Source organism: Sus scrofa, chromosome 14 (assembly GCF_000003025.6).
Source record: "Sus scrofa isolate TJ Tabasco breed Duroc chromosome 14, Sscrofa11.1, whole genome shotgun sequence".
Classification (NCBI taxonomy): Eukaryota; Metazoa; Chordata; class Mammalia; order Artiodactyla; family Suidae; genus Sus; species Sus scrofa.
In genome coordinates this window covers 113,952,899-113,974,026 of record NC_010456.5, presented here as the reverse complement: position 1 = coordinate 113,974,026, position 21,128 = coordinate 113,952,899, and the positions used below count along the sequence as shown (strand labels likewise).

General features: G+C 41.4%; 1 protein-coding gene and 1 pseudogene across 5 annotated transcripts in view; one reads left to right on the top strand and one right to left on the bottom strand.

The window, feature by feature from the left end:
* Window positions 1-21,128, bottom strand: part of CNNM2 (cyclin and CBS domain divalent metal cation transport mediator 2) — a 171,400-nt gene that overhangs the window by 86,343 nt on the left and 63,929 nt on the right. The gene's annotated exons all lie outside the window — the stretch shown is intronic.
* LOC110256778 lies at window positions 8,456-10,315 on the top strand (annotated as a pseudogene).

The following is a 21,128-nucleotide window of genomic DNA, read 5'->3' as shown; positions in this document are numbered from 1 at the left end:
AACAAACAAAAAAAAAAACACAAGTAAATTCTTACTATAATTGAATCAAAACATTTAAATTCTAAAAGCTAATTATGGCACCTACATACAAGGCAAACTAAAACAAAATTTATTCTATGACTTATCAAAATTTCCAGTTTCCATAAAGTTCCTAAAGAAAATATGAATCCAGCTAGCTTATGCAGAGAAAGTGAAAACAAAGTTTCAATGCCTCAAGTTGAGCTCTGTAGTGTTCAAAAGAATTTTTAACCAGGAATATGTGTTATTTTTATGTTGGTAAATTGTAGGTATCTTTTCATCAATGTTTTTAGATCTACTTTATCCTCCCACCCCCCTTTTTAATTTTTTTTTTAAATTTTTGGTCACTCCTGCAGCATGAATAAGTTTCCGGGCCAGGGACTGAACCCGCGCCATAGCTGTAACCGGAGCCACAGCAGTGATAACAGGGGATCCTTAACCCATGAGCCACAAGGCAACTCCCCCCCACCCCTTTTTAAAGCAGCTCTAAGATGTAATTCACAAGCCATACATTTCACCCAAAGTATATAAATCAATGGCATTTTTAGTATATTCACAGAGCTGCACATCACCGCTATCTAAAATTGCAGAATTTCATCAGCCCATAAAGAAACCATACCAATCAGCAGTCACTCCCATGTCTTCCAACCCCTTACTCCCACCGCTAGGCAAGCATTAATTCACTTTCTGTCTCTACAGATTGCCTATTCTGGACATTCAATGATTTTTTTTTTTTCTGCTTTTTAGGGCTGCACTTACAGCACATGGAAGTTCCCAGGCTAGGAGTTGAATAGAAGCTGCAGCTGCCAGCCTATACCACAGCTACAGCAACTGCAGATCTGAGCCACGTTTTCAACCTACACCACAACTCCCAGCAACATCGAATCCTTAACCCACTGAGCAAGGCTAGGGATGGAACCGCATCCTCATGGACGCTAGCCAGGTTCGTTACAGCTGAGCCACAGGGATCTTTCTCAGGGATTTTTTTGTAGCTTGCCGAGTACAAGTTTTACAGGTTTTTTTGGTTAAATATATTCCTAAGTGTTCTGTTCTACTGTAGATAAAATTCTTAACTTCATTGTTGGATTTTTCACTGTATCTAAACACAAGTGACTTTTGTCTCTTTATCGCTCTTGTACCCTCTCTGCCATCCTACTGAACTCATTAATTCTGAAAGTTTTGCCGTGGATTCCTTAGAATTTTCTACATACAAGTTGTGTCATCTCCAAACAGAGATGGTTTTACTTCTTTCTTTCCAATCTGGGTGCCTTACCTGGTCCTTTTTTAAGGGCTATAGATCACATATCACCATCACACTGAGGTTTTAAAGACCATCCTGCCGAGAGGCAATGCAGTATTTTTCAAGTTCCTTGAAGTTGTTCACTCTGAATTACTAAGTATACATTAAGGATACTTGCTCATTTCTAGAACAAAATAGTAGCCTGAGAATAATATAATACTTAAATGGGGTTACATTTGATAGCCAAAGCAGAGTGGAAAGTACTTATCTTTAGGAGTATTGAGTAGCTTGTCAATTATGCATATTGATGCAGTTAGCCAGGCCATTTCCTTTGCCACCACACTACATAAAGCCTGGAGGGCCTTCCTTGCTCTAGATGCTGGTAAAACTACTCTGCAAATATGAGAAGTCTGCATTCACTGAGCTCCCACCCCACTGCCTGAAGTCACGTCTGCAGTAAGAGTAAGAAAGCCACAAAGGGGCCTCAGTATAAATAAGGAACTAATCCTGCTTTTATGAAGCAGGACATAAGTACTCTGGAAAATGTTTTTATAAAAGCCACCTAGGTGGGTACAATTTTACATGGCATCAAAAGAGATTTTTACGAACTCTCTATAATTTACAGATATTCAGAAATGGAGGGGTGGGGTAGGAATTAAACTTGAATGCTGAAATAAGGCTATAAATATGGTAGATGTCCTGGGCAGTGCAAGTCATATTAAATCCACAACTTTTTATTCTCAAGGAAATATCTGTTCTAAACCTTCGTGAAGTCTAAAGGTAATGTCACTTTATTCTTTTATTCTTTCAGTGTTTAATCCTTTAGTTGCTACACATTATGATATACTCAGTCATTTTTATAAGGGGTAGAAAATGAACTATAAAATCACGTCAGAAATCTAATGGGACTGCCAATAAAAGTAAACATACCCTTCTTGCTTTATACATACACATATAAAGCCACGCCTGCGGTATGGAAAAGTGCCCAAACCAGGGATTAAAATGGAGCCACAAGAGTGACAGTGCCAGACTCTTATCCACTAGGCCACCAGGGAACTCCAAACATATCCTTCTTACTTAAATTTTATAGCTTTATCTCTGGATGAAATACATTACATTGATTAGAAACTTCATACAGGATCACACAATGATACCTTTCATCTATATTATTTGGGTCTTTTTCCTAAAATGCCTTTTCATAGAAATTACAGTTTACTTTTTTATTTAATGGCTGATTCAAACATAGCTGGTCTATAGAATGTGAAATTTACAGATTAGATAGGTGCTGCATACATATATAAGGAAATCAAAACACTAATATTTCACATCTGTTTTTCCATTATACTTAAATTATTCATCGGAATTTGAAACAAATTTTACATATACTCAGTATCTAAGTTATAAGAAGGTTGTACTAAAGATGTTTCTAAATCAGAAAATCTCCCACAGGAATAATGCCATAAGTAGTGATAAGATTTTTCATCAAAAGCTACTTATTAGAAGTTCCCATCGTGGCTCAGAGGTAACAAACCCAACTAATATCCATGAGAACGTGAGTTTGATCCCTGGCCTTGCTTGGTGGGTTAAAGGATCCGGCATTGCTGTGAGCTGTGGTATAGGTCCCAGATGCAGCTCAGATCTGGCGTGGCTGTGGTGTAGGCCGGCAGCTGCAGCTCCAATTTGACCCCTAGCCTGGGAACTTCCGTATGCCATGGGTTCAGCCCTAAAAAAGAAAAAAAAAAAAAAGCTACTTATTAGAGTTTCTAAAATCGATTATTTAAAACAGAGTATTGGACTCAGCAATAATAGAGTCAATAAACTTATGGGCTATCCTAGTAACCCAAGCATTAATTGTGGTAACACAGAACATTACTTTTCTTACTGTAGGAAAAAACAAAAGGAAGTTGCGACGTTAGGAACATGGCTTTCTTCTTTACCCTTCTGCTCTGGCTAGGACCATGTGGCAGAAACTAACACAACTGAAGAAGAACGCCCCTAAGAACATGGGGGTAACGTTTATGTGAGGCACTCATGAGCCATGTGCTTTCAGAGCGCCCATGTTGTATTTCTTCAAATGGTATTTCAAATTCACACACAAAAATTTTTATCTTCTTTGGGGGGGGGGGACATTCCAATGGATCAATTGTATATGGTCAGATAAACTAAATACATCTACAATGATAAACACATTCATTCTCCTTACATTGAAGGAGACATGTACGTACCTCATTTCCAGATGTTCAGAGAGATTTTTCACTCAGGTGACAAAAAAGACTATCTCTGTTCTTTAAAACATACTTGGCTTCAGAATAAAGAACACACATATGTCAATGCAATGTGAAATCCAGTCTTTTTTCCCCCTGGTCCTCCCAGCATTAAGGAACCTGGGTTTTTCTGGATAGTAACAGGCTCCTGAGCGAGTGTGGTGCCATGTTTCTGAACTGACAGATCAGCGCTCCAGGCCAGGAGTGGCTGGTTCCTAACAGGGCTGGTTAGCGCACTCTGCTCCCTTTGACCTGTGACCCTACAACCACTGAGACCCTCCCCATCACTTCCTGACCAAACGCTCAACCTCACTTTTACTTTCTCTCTCTTACTTCACTGCTTATCCTAAACGGATCTTTTGGTTATTCTGTTTATACTTTACTCCCTGTTTTTGTGACTGGGCTCTTGAGCTAGAAAATACTCCTTGGGGACAGGAACTCACCTGGAGGTATCATCAAAATTTAAATATTTCAAGAGCTCCCATCGTGGCACTGCAGAAATAAACACGAGTAGGAACCATTTGGTTGAGGGTTCGATCCCTGGCCTCACTCAATGGGTTAAGGATCTGGCGTTGCCATGAGCTGTGGTGTAGGTCACAGACATGGCTCAGATCTGGCATTGCTGTGGCTGTGGCACAGGTTGGCAGCTACAACTCCAATTCGACCCGCAGCCTGGGAACCTCCATATGTGGCGGGTGTGGCCCTAAGAAGACAGAAAACAAAACAAAAAAACAAACAGAAAAAAGTATTTCAGTACTCAGAGGTGTTCTTTCACCATGTAGCTGGACTACAAGCTCAGCACTGTGCTGTTTCTCTCTTCTGTAATGGAGCGATATGGGGTGTGATTCCCCTCCCCTTGGGTCCAGGCTGATCCTGCTGACGCACAAGTAACCCAAAGAATGGAGCAGAACTAATGCAATTTCTAAGACTAGGTCAGAAGAACCCTAGCAGTTTCTACTTGTTCTCTTGGGATGCCTGATGTCTAAAGAGGCCACCTTCTAAAGCTCCCTCTGCAGATTCTCCTGCTCAGAATACAACCACTATGCTGTGCTGATTCGAGTTACACAGAGACCAGCTGTAGGTGCTCCAGTCAATAGTATCAGCTGAGCACAGCCTTCAACTTGACCCAGTGGACATTGGATACATAAGAAGTCTCCATATGATTCTGGCCTCCAGCTGTTTAAGCCTGCCTTTCAAGTCTTCTCAGCTGAAGCCCCAGACTTCGGAGTACAGAGCAAGCCACCCCTGCTATGCCATGTCTGAAATCCACACAAACTGTGAGTGTGATAAAATGATTATTTTCAAACAACTTTTGGGGTAGTTTGTTACACAGCAGTCAGTAACTCTAAGAGTTCACATAGTTAATGGATTCAGAAAGAAAATAGAGAAAACTATCAAAGTAGTATTTAGAAAGATCATTCACCTTCCAACTAAAAGAGCCTATCAATGGCTAATGTAACAATAACAAAAAAAATTTTATGGCTATACCTGTAGCATATGGAAGTTCCCCGGCCAAGGACTGCAACCTATGCTGCAACTGTGGCAGTGCTGGATCCTTTAATCCACTGTGCTGGGCCAGAGATCAAACCCATGCTTCTGCAGTGACCTGAGCTGCTACAGTCAGATTCTTAACCCACTGCACCACAGAAGAAACTAATATAACAACATTTTTAAGATTTATGTCAAGATCTATCATTGCAATCTTTCAAAAATCAAGTATAAAATCAGTCCTCTATAACGAAACAAGAATTAGGGTAAAACTGGCCTCCTCACTAGTAAGACTGAGTCTAGCACTGTGGTATATGGAATGATTGGCAAATGGGGACCTTTTGTAATAGGTCAGAAACTCTACCCAATATTCTATGATAATCTACATGGGGAAAGAATCTGACAAAGAATGGTTGTGTGTACAACTGAGTCACTTTGTGGTACAGCAGAAATTATCACATTTTAAATCAACTATACTTCAATAAAACTTTAAAAAAAATACTAAATCTAAAAAAGAGACTGGGTGCTAGTAGACAGTAAAGCAATCTATAAAAAAATTTTTTTTTCAGCCTAGAAATCCACACCCAACCCAATTAGCCACTACACATACAGGCTGAATAAAAGGATTCAGAAAGCGTACTTTCTTCATATCTCTCATAAGATGGTCCTTGTGGCTATGTTCCATCATAATCAGGGAGTATGTGAAGAAAGGAAGAAATAAGGGATTCAGGAAACAATCTAAACTAGGAAAGCAATAATGAGAATTCACAGGATGACAATTAGGAGAAAGGCCTAAAGAGTAACTAGTCTAGTCTGGAGTAGCATGGGCTCCAGGGAGGGGAGGGAGAAACAACTCAGTAGACTAGAATAAAATGGGCAATCTGAAAACAATTCAGCATATGATAAAGGCACACGCCTCAAAGAACAACAACAAAAAGCAATGAGAAAATAGACTCTACAGATGGAAATGTAATCAAGGCACAGTACCAGGAAGTGAACAGTATTTACACAGTCAAGAATGTAAGTGATTTACAGATTCAACCTCTATACAAGTCAAAGACATCTTAACTGTGCTTACATTACAGAGTGAAATCAACATCTTACTAGCTCTGATCATATAAAAGTCCTTTACTTTTTATGATAAAAAATAAAAAGATGTCACAAACTGCCATTATAAGAGGGGAGATGGGAGTTCCTGTGGTGGCGCAGTGGTTAACGAATCCGACTAGGAACCATGAGGTTGCGGGTTCGGACCCTGCCCTTGCTCAGTGGGTTAACGATCCAGCGTTGCCGTGAGCTGTGGTGTAGGTTGCAGACGCGGCTCGGATCCCGAGTTGCTGTGGCTCTGGCGTGGGCCGATGGCTACAGCTCCGATTCAACCCATAGCCTGGGAACCTCCATATGCCGTGGGAGCGGCCCAAGAAATAGCAACAACAACAACAAAAAGACAAAAAAAAAAAAAAGAGGGGAGATGAAAAAAGGTAGAAGTACCACTGTTCTAATGACTGAAGACAGAAAAACAATTAGATAAAACCACTTTGTTTTTTTCAAAAGGTCAATAAATTTGATAAATATCTAACAAAAATAATGACTATATTGAACACCTGTAACTTATATAATATTGTATACCAACTACACCTCAGTTTCAAGAGGAAAAAAAATAACAGGGTCACCCCAGCAGGTTCTGATCTCTCCAACAACAGAATTTTGGATATTTCGTATAATAGCCACACCACCATAAATACCAACCCAAACTCAGTGACCTTAATACTGGGAGCATCATCTACTGTAATCACGACGTGGAAGCCAGAGAATCAGACTCCAAGGAACAGGCAGGAATCAGACTCCACTCACTAGTAGGTTGACGGCGCCCAGCTCAACCTCCCAGCCTCTCCCCAACACATACTGCCCCACCCCATTCATTAGCACCCAAAACAGAAAAGCAGAAAGGAACTGGAGCTGCTCCTCATAAAGGCTGCCCCCCTCTAAGGTGGGTACCAGAGCAGTCTTTGGCAAATATGTTTACTCTGTTGTTGTTTTGGGCATGCCCACGGCATGTGGAAGTTCCTGAACCAGGGACTGAACTAGTGCCACAGCAGCAGCCCAAGCCACTGCAGTGACAACCCTGGATCCTTAACCTGCTACGCAGGAACTCCAAAGATGTTTTCTTTGAAAGACTGCCAAGGCATAAGATTCCTGCCCTCAGAAAGCTTAGTCTAGTTTATACCCAAAGATCATGTCCTCAAATTGTCCACATATATGCAGTATGCTCAGGGACTGTAATACATACACATGTACACATCAGTGTGTGTGCAACAGATGTAATAGTCTGGCAGATGCACGTCTATATGAAGAGCACAGTAGATTCTCTACAAAAAAAAAAAAAAAATCCAAGTAATTCTACTTAATAATGTAATACTTCATGCAGCTAAGCTACAGGGATTTTCACCCTAGCCATGCGAAATTTTTTTAAAACAGTTTACTAAATTCTGAGTATAACCAAGACTTGAAGGGTTACTGGTTAAACTATCAAGAACCCTTTCCAAGTAGCCTCAAGCACTCAGAAGGATCCATTTACATGCAAAACAAAGGTTCAGGTAATTGCAAACTCCTTAAGGATCATGCTAGGTACTATGTGATTTAAGTTTTTACCTCATATAAACATATACACACATACACAAATGATAATATAACATTTTTTGAAAAATACTGTATTTAAGATTTTAAGCTAGTTTAAGACAGGCCTTCCTCACTCCCTCAAATATTCCAAGTTTGGGTTTTTTTCTTTTTTTTTTTTTTTGCTTTTTAGAGCCTTACCTGCAGCACATGGAAGTTCCCAGGCTAGGGGTCAAATCAGAGCTGCAGTTGCCAGCCACAGCCACTCCGGATCTGAGCCACATCTGCAACCTATGGCAATGCTAGATCCTTAAGCCACTGAGCAAGGCCAGGGATCGAAGCTGCATCCTCATGGATACTAGTGGGGTTCTTAACCAGCAGAGCCATAATAGGAACTCCTACTGACACATACTTAACATACACAGCACTGTATAACTTTTTAAGGTGTACAGTATAATAATTTGATATCATGAAGTGATCAGACTAGTGAACTTTCATCATCTCATATATACACAAAGACCTAGAACCTTGTGATGAGAATTCTTGAGAGTAAATCCTAACAATTTTCATCTATAACACAACATTGCTAATTGTATTTATCATGTTGTACATTACATCTCTAGCAATTAATAATCTGATAACTGCCAAGGTGCTACCTTTTGACTACCTTCATTCAATTCCTCTTCCCTCTCCCCCGTGCCTCTGGTAACCACAAATCTGATCTCTTTTTCACTGGATATTTGTTTTTGAAATATGGTTGATCTATTAAATTACCTTAGTCCTTATTACAAACATAGTGATTTGCTATTTCTGGACATTTCAAAATGATTACCATGGTAAGTCGTCATGATCTGTCACCATTCAAACATATTAATTATTGACTATATTCCCACACTGTCTATTTCATACCCATGACTCATTTTGCGGCTCCTAGTTTGTACCTGTTAATATCTTTTACCTATTTCTCTTCTCCCCATACTCCCATCCCATTTGGCAACCCAAAATTAAATTTCGTTTTCTGTTAATCCAACTTGTGTCAATGTGATGCTTAGACCAGCCAGAAGAACCTAGAAGGGTAGAGTTTTCTTCTGGACGAGTCTCAATCATGAAGAGAAAGATTTCATCTCACTGTCCAACAACAATGCAAATTCTCCATTTGGTTGGAGGTCAGGATAGAAGCTATGAGAAGGTACACTTGAATATCTTTACAATTCCACACCCTCAAACAACCATTCAAGGCACCGCACATCAAGGAAGGGACAAAGACGTTTCCCTCGCACCTCCCAAACCAAAGAGGGGGAAGACATTAGAAAGGGGATCAGGATCACACTGAAGGGCTTTCAAACCTGCCATCTGCACTGGAACTGCAGCCAAGATGCAGACAACAGTGACGACCATCACTCTCCAGGCTGAGCCGTCAGATGCAATAGAAAATGCAAAGGCCAAGATCCAGATAAGGACAGAATTCCTCCTCCTCCTCAGTCCTGATGAGCAAAGAATTTGCTTTGCTGGTAAACAACTGGAAGAGGACTTTGACTACAACATTCAAAGAAGTCCACTCCTCATCTTGTGTTGAGACCTTATCTCACGCCACCCCCAAGAAGAACAAACCTAAGAGAAAGAAGGTTAAGCTGGCTGCCCTGAAAATAAGGTGGATGGGACCGGTAAAACCAGCTGCCTTTGCCCATGTCCTTCTGATGAACGCGGTGCTAGAGTTTTACAGCCAACCACTTGGACAGACATTATTGCAGCAAATGCTGTCTAATCTGCTGTTTCGAGAAACCAGAAAACAAGTAATTTATGTTGGTTAACAAAAGACACAGATGAATTTAAAAATAAATAAATAAGTAAAACCAGTATGAAGATTCGGCGAGGAGTTTCCAGACCAGGAATTGGGCTTGTTCTCTCCTCACCTCTCTCACTGGCCTTGTGCCCTGTTCACCTGAAAGCCAATGGACACACAAGGTAAGGGGCTGTGACGACTGTTATTATAAATGACACTGTTCCTTCTGTCACCAGTTACCTTGTATGAACCAGGAGCCCTAGAGTTGAAAAACTGAGTCAAGGACATTTTTTTAAAAAACCCTAAGTACCTTTCAATGTTTCATTTTCTTGGAGGCAGGTAGATAGGACTCAAACTAAGAACTCACATAAAACAAAGTATTTTTCCTTCCCTGCCATAACAGGCAAGCCTCAATTAAAAAACAAACAAAAAAAACTTATTTACTCCAGTATCCTTAGGGGAAAAAGGGGGAAGAAAAATGAAGATCAGAGCTAAGTTTTTAGGTAAGACAAAAGTTATTCACTGAAGCAAAAGTAATTTTCTTCAGGAGCTGCTCAAGGTGATCAAAAGACAATGGAAGGTTCCCTGCTCATCCAGACATGGTGCCAGCTCTTCTGATACGGTGGTTTGCTTCACTATATGGACAGAGGTTACTCAGGAAAGAGGGACTTTAAAATTACACCTGTTTACATAATGGAACTCAATGTTCAAAAACTCCTCTCCATCTTTCAGTTTTTCCCCGTGGTATGTGGAAGTTCCTGGGCCAGGGATTGAACTGGAGTCACAGCAGCAACCCAAGCCACTATAGTGGCAATACCTGATCCTTAGTCCACCGAGTCACAAGAGAGCGCCGAAGCTCCTCTCCATCCTGCATCCACCTCCTCTTCCGATTCACTCACAACAAGGGCTGTGATCACTTCCCTTTGGTGGAAGGAGGGAGGGGAAGGAAGATACTACTACAAACCAATAATTAACGTATTTTTGCCTTCCACCCTGACACATATACTTGGCAATGATCTTTGTTAATGTCTAAAGCATTACAGAACCAAGTAAGGGGAATAATCATGTCCACAAACTCACCAATCCTAATAATGAATGACCATCACCGACACTTTCCTTATCACTGATGTAAAAATTTTTGCAGCACATAATCAGAAACCATCTCAAATCTAGTTTTCATCATGTAACTCACACCTTTAAGAACTTAGAGGAGGAGATCCTTATCACTTATCTGATAAATACACCCTGCAGGTGACTATTTTCAAGATTCTTGATTTTCTCAGGCACACCTGCCCCATACCCATCATTTTCCAGCTCAGCTGCAGTCACACTCGCCTTGCTCAGTCCCACTCGCCTTGCTCAGTCCCACCTGAGCACGCCCGTGCAGGAGCCTCCCCTGCCATCCCAAGACGACTCCTCTCTCTCTTCCATGTTTTAGCACATGTCACACACTGAGATGCTGGGACCCCCCCTCCTCAAGGGAAGGTCTCTTACATCCCCCTGACGTCTGGCAAAGGCGGGCACTCAGTGCTGTGGAATAGTGAACAAATGCTGCCTCCCACCCCTGAGGCACTGGTTCCTGTTTATCACTCTTTGCAGACTTGGCTGCAGACTCACACTGTCTCTGTCAGAGCTAGTTTGTATCGAACCTTCTGCTACTGCGTCCCCAGCAAGCAGTCCTATGTTCAGCAGATAGTCACTGAGCTAGGCGCTGCTCTCAAGCCCGGGAAGAAAGCAATGAACCAAACAAATAAAAATCCATGCCTTTGTGGAGTGTACATCCTAACAGGAGAGAAAATGGGTGCAGTCAATATCTTACCTTCAATTTCGACTTCATTCTAATTCAGCTGTTTTGATTCTATATTGATTCAAGAGACTGTCTGTAGACGTCTGTGCTGGATATTCTGCAAAGACAGGTACCAGCAACTCCTCCTAAACCTGCAGACATAGAACTACTTCTCCCACCAAGAGGTAGAGTCTGTTTCCTCTCTACCTGACCCTGAGCTCCCCTGTGACTTGATCGATAGAATCTTCAGATGTGACCACTGTGCCAGGGCCTGGCCTCGACCCAAAGGGGCCTGACAGCTTCCACCTCCTGGGAAACCAGGTACCACGTAAAGAAGCTCAGCCTATCCTGCTAGAGAGAAGGCCATGCAGAGAGAGAGGCCCCGAGGATGAGTGACCACGTGGCAAGAGCGGACATAGAGAGGAGAACCATGGCACTCCAGGTGACAGCCAGCATCATCAGTGAGGCCACCTCAGACCTTCCAGCCACCAGGTGAATGCAGACCCATGAGTGAGCCCAGCAAACATCATTGCAGCAGAGATAACCATTCACGATGAATTCCTGAACCAATAAAATGGTGGCTGTATTGAGTCACTCAACTTGGAGGTGGTTTGTTAGGGGGCAGCAGATAACTGAGACACTGCCCTAACCAGTCGGGGGCGGTATCTTCTACGTGTCTCTCTGAGTCTTCATCACGTCATTAGGGTTGGGCAAAAAGTTAACACCCAGTCAAGTTCTGATGAGTGAGTATTTCTACAACTAACTGGGGGAGAGGATTCTGGGAAGACGGCAGAGGGTGAAGCACCGGAAGCTATCTCCCCACCTAGACATCGACTGCACCGGCAAAATCTGTCAATTTAACTATTTTGGAACTTTGAAGGCTTCCAACTTCCAGGGGAAGACTTAGGTGGCTACCCATCCTCCACACCGAGCCCTGGGAGCGAGGGTGGGCAAAAAGGACCCTGTCCTCCAAATACTGGGGCACTCTGCTCTGACTGCTGATTGCTGCTCCTGATCACACAGCGCAGATAGGAAATGAGTGGCCATTATCACTATGCCTCCTCTGCATTGTCACAGCCCCTGCCCTTCTGGCTGAAGTGACTTCCAGGGGATTTAAAAGGCCAAACCCCTTCTCTCTCATTTTTCACCTTTTCCCCTTTCTGGAGCCAGACATTAAAGACTAGGACATTTAAAGACAATTGCATACATGGAGAAAATTGGAAAGTAGTAGAAGATTATGACCTGGGAAGACCATACATTTATACCTCAGGCTGATTCTCTCTGATAGCAAAGAGCCACTTACAACAATTAAAAGCAAAAACAACAATTAGTAAAACAAGCATGAGGAAGGAGGAAATCTGACTTCTAGACTGACCACATTATTAAACCTAAAAGCCCAGTGTTCATTAAACATAAAATTAAGTGAAATCACAAGGCACATAAAGGAAGAGCAAAGTATGGCCCATTTAAAAAAAAGAAAAGAAAGAAAGAAAGAAAAAAACAATAGAAACCTATCCTTGAAAGATGGCTGATATATGAGACAAATATTTCAAAGTACCTGTCTTAAAGATGCCTGAAAGACAAAAGGGAGATATGCAAGAAGTCAAGAAAACAATGTGTGAGCAAAATGGAAATATTATTAAAGCGAAAACAGGAAAAAAGGAAATTCTGAAGCTAAAAAGCACACAGCTGAAATGAAAAATTCATTAGGAGTCAAAGGCAGATTCCAGTTGACAAAAGACTGAGTGAACATGAAGAAAGGACAATAGAAATTACTGAGTCTGAAAAAAGAAAAAAGAAACAAGATGGAAGCAAACAGAGCCTAAAAGAACTGTGGGAACCATCAAGCCAACCAACATGTACATGGTAGGAGTCCCACAAGAACAGAGAGAAAGAGAAATGGGCAGAAAGACTATTTGAAGAAATAATGGCTGAAAACTTCTCAAATTTAATGCAAGTGGGATATTAACACTGGTTCTACAGAAATAAAAAAGATAGGCGTACTGTGAACAATTGGATGCCAAGAAATTCTATAACGAGGTGAAACGGACAAATTCCTAGAACCACAAAATCTGAGAATAAATCATGAATAAAGAGAACATCTGATTATTCCTATACCTAATACGGAGATTGATTCAGTAAGCTAAACTCTCCCAACAAAGAAATGCCCTGGACCTGATGGCTTCACTGGTGAATTTTATCCAGCATTTAAAGAACTAACCCCAATCCTTCTCAAACTTTTCCAAGAGATGGAAAAGGAGGGAATACTTTCAAACTCATTCTGTGAGCCTGGCATTAACTTGATACCAAAGCCAGGTACAGACATAATGTAACCAAGCAGGGCCCTGTGGGCTCCTGGGCACAAAAGCCTGTCTGTGTTCCCCATTTCTTGTTTTTAGGAAATGGGCCTCATGCAGCCTCCGCAGCCTCCACAGCCTTCCGCGAGTTCCAAGGGGCAGGTTCAGACAGTTGCAAAGATAAGGGAAGAACCATCAAGAAACAACAGTAGAGCCTTGGGGCAGGATTCTGGTTCTTTCTCGAGGGATACACAAAAGGATGGAGACATCTTATACACCTAAGAGAAAAGATCTATTTCTTAGGCTTCTCTTAGAAATGAAGACCTTAAAACTGAACAGCTGAGAATCCTTCCTTGTCCTGAACCCTCAACTCAATCACCTGTTAACTAAAGATTAGGCACCCTGAGCACAATTGTTTGTGGGTTAGATTATTAGCACAGGTTTTTTTTCAGAAACTTTCCTAGTTTGTCCTAATCTCTGATCAATATGCCCTTTTTGCAAGTACTGTTATTGTAGGCAATAGCCCAGACCCCCATCATGATCATGCCGAGATCTCCTGATGTCATCAGCTCTGATGATTAAGATTCCCCCAAAGACAGAAGAACGCATGTTTGCCCCTATTCTGATTGTCTATCTAAAAACCTGGCTTTCTCCTTTTTACTATAAAACTCCCCATAATTCTTCCCAATGGGGGGCAGAGTCTTTAGGGCATTAGCCTGCTGTGGCCTCCTTTACCTGACAAAGCAGTAAAAGCTATCTTTTTCTCTTTCACCCAAAATTCTGTCTCCATGTTTCTATTCAGCACCAGTGGACAGAGGCCGAGTTTCAGCAACAATAACAAGAAAACTACAGACCAGCATCTCTTGTGAACACTGAGGCAAAAATCTCCAATAAAATGCAGCGAACGGAAGTCAGCAGTATATTAAAAGAATTATATACCATGACCAAGTGGGATTGATTCCTGAAATGTAAGGATGGTTCAACAGATATAAATAAGAGGTAAAAAAATTTAAAATATGCCCTATCACAATGAAGGGGAAAAAAAATCCACATGATCATGTCAATTGATGCAGAAAAAGCATCTGACAGAATTCAATACCCTTTCATGTTAAAACCACCCAAAGCAGGAACAGAAGGAAACTACCTCAACATAATAAAAGCTGGATGTGAAAAACTCAGAGAACATCATACTCAATGGTCCAAGATTCAAAAAGTATTTCCTCTAAAATCAGGAACAAGGCAAAGACACTCACTTTCAGCACTTTTATTCAACGAAGTACTAGAAATTCTACCCAGGATGATTAGGCTAAAAAAAGAAAGGCATCCAAATTGCAAATGAAGAAATAAAATTCTGTTTGCAGATGAAATGATCTTATACATAGAAAACCTTAAAGATTCCATGCCAAAAAAAAACCAAAAAACCTGTTAAAATAACAAATTGAGGGAGTTCCCTTTGTGGCTCAGTGGTTAACAAACCCTACTAGGATCCATGAGGATGCGTGTTCGATCCCTGGCCTTGCTCAGTGTGTTAAGGATCCAGCACTGCCGTGAACTGTGGTGTGGGTCGCAGACACAGCTCAGATCCCATAGTGCTGTGGCCAGCAGCTACAACTCCTATTCAGTCCTTAGCCTAGATACCTCCATATGCCACAGGTATGGCCCTAAAAAGACAAAAGACAAAAAACAAAAACAAAAAAAAAACCAAAAACCAACACAAAACAGTAAGTGTTGATGAAGATGTGGAAAATCGAAACCCTGTGAACTGTTCATAGGAATGTAAAATGGTACAGCTCCTGAGGAAGATGGTGTGGCAGTCCCTCAAAACAGAATGACTGTATGATCTGGCAATTCCACTTCTGGGTCTATGCTAAAAAAAAAAAAAAAAAAAAAAAAAAAAAAAAAAAACTGAAAGGAGGAGGTATCTGCACTCTCTTGTGGCTGATAGCATTAGTCACAACAGCCCAAAACAGAGAAGGAAACTACGTGTCCATGGACTGATTAATAAGCAAAATGTGGTACATACACATAATGGAATATTATTAAGTCTTAAAAAGGAAGGAAATTCTGCATGGATAAATCTTGGAGACATTATGCAAATTAAGCCAACCACTAAGATGGAAATACTGCAGGATTCCACTTGTATGAGATACTTAGGGCGGTCAAGAAATCATGAAGACAGATGGTAGAATGATGGTTGCCAGAGGCTGTGAGGAGGGGGAAATGGGTTTTTGTGTAATGGGAAGAGTTTCAGTTTTACAAGAGAAAAACAATTATGGAGATGGAAGACGGTCATGGTTACACAACAATGAACGTATTCTATGTATAAGTATGTGTATGTTGGAGTTCCCGTCGTGGCGCAGTGGTTAACGAATCCAACTAGGAACCATGAGGTTGAGGGTTCGGTCCCTGCCCTTGCTCAGTGGGTTAAGGATCCGGCGTTGCCGTGAGCTGTGGTGTAGGTTGCAGATGCGGCTTGGATCCTGAGTTGCTGTGGCTCTGGAGTAGGCCAGTGGCTACAGCTCCAATTCGACCCCTAGCCTGGAACCTCCATATGCCGCAGGAGCGGCCCGAAGAAATAGCAAAAAGACAAAAAAAAAAAAAAAAAGTATGTGTATGGCTTCTTTTTTTTTTTTTTTGGCTGGGGCATGCAGCAGCTTGACATGGGATCTCAGTTCCCAGAACAGGACAGGGATTGAACCCAGGCTGCAGCAGGGAACACACCGAGTCCTAACCACTACACCACCAGGGAGCTCCCATATGTTTGTGTGTTTAACCTAATTTAAAAAAAAAAGTTTTTAAACCTAAATAGGAAATCTGTAAGCATAGAAGAGACTGAGAGCATTTTATTTTTTGGACAGAGGACTCAAAACATTTTTTGACTGTGTCTTCTATTAGTTAAATGTTGATTACACCTCCTCTAGTATAGTTGTATTTATTTATGTTATACACAAATACCACTCTATTATTATATATCATGAAATACCTTTGAAAAAAATTTAATATTTAAGTATATATTTATATAAAGATATATTCGTGTTTGAAGATACATATGAGTCCTACAATATCTTAGCAGTTGACCGTGCGTACAGCTTCACCTTGGGGACAACTGCTTTAGGGTAAATAAGTTTCTATGAAATCCTCTAATTCCTTCTTCCTTCTTCCAACTCTCTTCCCTAGGCCTCTGTATGCTGTCCTGTTCTGGTTTTCTTCCTCTGCGTGTTTTCCTTCAGCAGTTCCACTTCCTGGGCTTTTGTATGTGGCCTTTCGCTCTTCCAAGTATATCGTCCCTGGGCAATTTCGTCTTGTTCCCTGACTAACCACCAGCCAGAAATCTTCTCCGCTTGCCTCCTTCGTTAGTCTACAACCACAGAGCATTTACCCTTGAGTCAGCAGTCTGACCACTTATCATTTAGCCCACCCTACCCACACATCAGTGCCCACACAAAACCCTACAATTGCTTATCTAGCTTCTGCTGAATCATCCCTAAGAATTTAACTGCACATCTGGGGGCAATACAGAAATATTTTTAATGGCCACACCCATTTAATGGCACGTGGAAGCTGCCGGTCCAGGAATGGAATCCTAGCTGCAGCTGCAACCTACAGATCCTTTAACCCACTGCATGGGCCAGGGGCTTAACCTGCACCTCTGCAGCAACTCAAGCCACTGTAGTCCAGTTCTTAACCCACTGTGCCACAGTGGAGACTCCCAGAACATTTTCTACTAGCTCTACTTATTGGAAATTTTACTAATATTAAGCTGAAATTGACTTGTCTTTAAGTTCCATGTTGGTTTTACTTTGGGCTTCTGAGAACTCACGAGACCAAATGCTCCATTACTACCCACGCTCAAATTGAAATCAAATGCACTGTCTTTGTAATCTTGAGATTCAGTGGCCAGACATGATCACTTTCTTTAAGTAAAATAAGGCAAGTGAACAAGAGAGCTAATTTATACCCTACAAACCCAAAGAGGCACTGAACACTACAGGTGAATCAGGGCAAGCACAAAACAATGTCCAGGAGTTCCCACTGTGGCACAGTGGTAACAAATCTGACCAATATCCATAAGGACAGAGGTCTGATCCCTGGCCTCACTCAGCGGGTTGAGGAGCCAGCATTGCCGTGAGCTGTGGTGTAGGTCACAGACATGGCTTAGATCCCATATTGCTGTGGCTGGCAGCTGCAGCTCCGATTTAACCCCTAGCCTGGGAACTTCCACATACCTCGGGTGCAGCCCTACAAAGACAAAAAAACAAAACAAAAAAAACCACCAATGTCCAGGGGTAAGGCACAGTCTAGCAGATAGAGAAAACTATCACCAAGCTGAGGGATAATAAACCACCAAAATCTGAGGTCTCTCTTCATTGGCAGGGCATATTCATTCTGCTTAGAGAACTAGGCAAACTCTCCATGCTCCCAATCCTGCTTTTACTACTGTCCTTTGATGACATGTGGTTAACTGATATACTGTAACTTAAAGAGCTATTCCATCAACCTGATCTGATAATTTAAAACAAACAAGAAAATACTCTTGGGTAGAACTGTAGAATAAGCCATTAAGTGCTTGAACACTAGGAGCTTCTGGGTATTCATGACTTGGTCAAGATGTTGACGGAGTTGATGGCTAGAAGGAATATGACTGAGAGCAGCCAGTAGGAACCCAAGGCAGAGTCTGAAGTAGCGCAAGGTGACGCATCAACCAAGAGTACACTCAGGGAATACCGAGAACATACATGAGACTGTGGGCTATCGGCCTGTTTAGGGCCATTCACTTGGAAGCACGGGAACTTGGTAGGAAAAGAAGCTCTGAGAGTTTTCAATGATGTTTTAGAAATGCCCCCCCTCTTTTTTTTTTTTTTTTTTGTCTTTTTGCCATTTCTTGGGCCACTCCCGCGGCATATGGAGGTTCCCAGGCTAGGGGTCTAATCAGAGCTGTAGCCATCAGCCTACGCGAGAGCCACAGCAACTCAGGATCCGAGCCATGTCTGCAACCTACACCACAGCTCACGGCAATGCTGGATCCTTAACCCACTGAGCAAAGCCAGGGATCGAACCTGCAACCTCATGGTTCCTAGTCGGATTCGTTAACCACTGCACCATGGTGGAACTCCTAGAAATGCCTTTTTGGCTGTATCAGACAAAACATGTAGATACAGAAGAGGAGTACTAATTAAGTTAAACATGAGAGTGAGAAGAGGAAAAACATGTTTAAGATAGAAAGCAAAAAAAAAAAAAAATCAACTGCTCAAATTCTTCTGTGAGAAAAAGAGAGAAAACAATTAGAGCAATTTAGAATTCTCTAGGTCTGCCAAGGTTTCCTACGCAAAGAATTTTGTCCATTTGCTGCAGAAAAGATAAGACTCTTCCCTTTCATATTTCTATTGCATGTTAGATTAGCAAAATTCAGTTTTTTGGTCCTTAACAGTGATTGAAATTTAATCACACAATTCCATTTAACTTATATTCTGGGCTTGACTGTGTAAGAATTATCTTGTTCTAAAGAGATTATTTCCTAAGCTTTTTACACATACTTCTTTAAAGTGATTAATAACACATTTTTTTCCCCTGCAAAAAATTTGGTACCTATAGACGTGGAGCCATTGCTACACCTTAAAAGACTGTAATTCTCTTAATGGTTAGTAGGAACTATAATAATAGAAAAATTTTTATTAGTGTTTCTGTGAGTTCTATTAATATATAATACTTTCTGTAGTCATCCTTTTCTTTAATTTTCTTCAATTGCCCAATTTAGCCTTAGCTGTTCCACTAATTGTATGAACATCGGAGTTTAACCTCTCTAGTCTTCACCCTCTATCAATAATGTACATTCATTTACTAATTCAACAAATATTTACCAAACAACTATAGCCAGCCAGGAGTTCCCATTGTGGCTCAGCAGTAATGAACCTGACTAGTTTCCACGAGGATGTGCCTTCTATCTCTGGCCCCACTCAATGGGTTAAGGATCTGGTGCTGCTGTGAGCAGTGGGGTAGGTTACAGATGCAACTCAGATCCTGTGCTGCTGTGGCAGAGGCCAGCAGCTGCAGCTCTCATTTAACCCCTAGCCTGGGAACTTCCATACGCATCGGGTGCAGCCCTAAAAAGGAAAAAAAAAAAGTTCCTCTTGTGGCTCAGTGGAAACAAATCCAACTACTACCCATGAGGATATGGGTTCAACCCCTGCCCTCACTCAGTGGGTTAAAGATCCAGCATTGCTGTGAGCTGTGGTGTAGATCACAGATGCGGCTTGGATCCCATGTTGCCATGGCTGTGGCGTAGGCTGGCAGCTGTAGCTCCAATTCTACCGCTAGCCAAGGAACTTCCCTATGCTGCAGGTACAGCCTTAAAGAAAAAAAAAAAAAAATACTGCCAACCAATGGCAGCTTCCTAAAACTCACAATCCAAGTACTATCGAAAATGAAAAGTAGAGACTAAGACGTTACTGTCCTTTTATGATCTAAAATTCCATGATATGAGGTCTCATTTATATTTACCATTTAATTAGATCAAAAACTTATCATTAACAAGAAATATAAACATTTAGATCACACCTGAGCAAGATCTGTTTCAATTGTGGGAGCCAGTTTCTAACTCTGTCCCAAGTTCCTATCGTAACAATTAAAGTCGGTATCTATATTGGCCAAACAATGGGTCACAAAAATATGAATCTCTTTACAAGTTATGAAAAGGCTGAAAAGATTAATTAGAACATCACAGATTGATTAACTACTCAAACCCACATTAAGCTCATGCTGAGGAACAGTTTTTGTTTGTTTGTTGTTCCTTTTCTTTTTTTGGCCACCCCATGACATAAGGAGTTCCTGGGCCAGGGGTCAGCTCCTAGCCACCGCTCCAACCTACCCCACAGCTGTAGCAACACCAGGTCCTTAATCCACTGTGCCAGGCAGGAGGAACAAACCCGTGTCCCAGTGCTCCAGAGATGCCACCTATCCCCTCGTACCACAGCAGGAACTCCAAAGAACAGTTTTTATAGTTAGTTTTTGAGTTCATGTATAGAAGGCTTTCTATAACTTAGGTTTAATTAACATTAATTTTTCATACATTCAGAAGTTCACATATATTGCAGCCCAAGTTTACTGAATGCAACACCATCATAAAACTGTACTGCAGCTCAGTCACAGTTTAAAAATGTGTCCTTCAAACACTCATCTGAAATAACAGTGAAAGTACTGTCATCTAACTCAGAACAATAATGTTTCATATATTAACACTCGCTTCCAGCTGCTTACAAGTCCCAGAGCCATAATACACTGATGAGAACAATTATTTGTATTCAAAGGCCCTAGAGCCACAAAGAACGTACCACTAATCAAAGCTTCACAACCTTGATTACACAGGGGAGCCCAGCAAAAAGCCCAAAGGGGAACCAGCTTATCTCTCGTGCCAGTTGGTAATGTTTTCCCTCCTTCTGCTAAATCCTTGAAGAACACACTTCACACACAAAAATTCAATAAAAAGAACCCTAAAGGAGTTCCCACTGTGGTACAGTAAATTAAGAATCCAGCATTTGTCTCTGCAGTGGCTCAGGTTCGATCCCCAGCCTAGCACAGTGGATTAAGGATCCAGTGATGCTGCAGCTATGGTGTAAATCGAAGTTGTGGCTTAGATTTG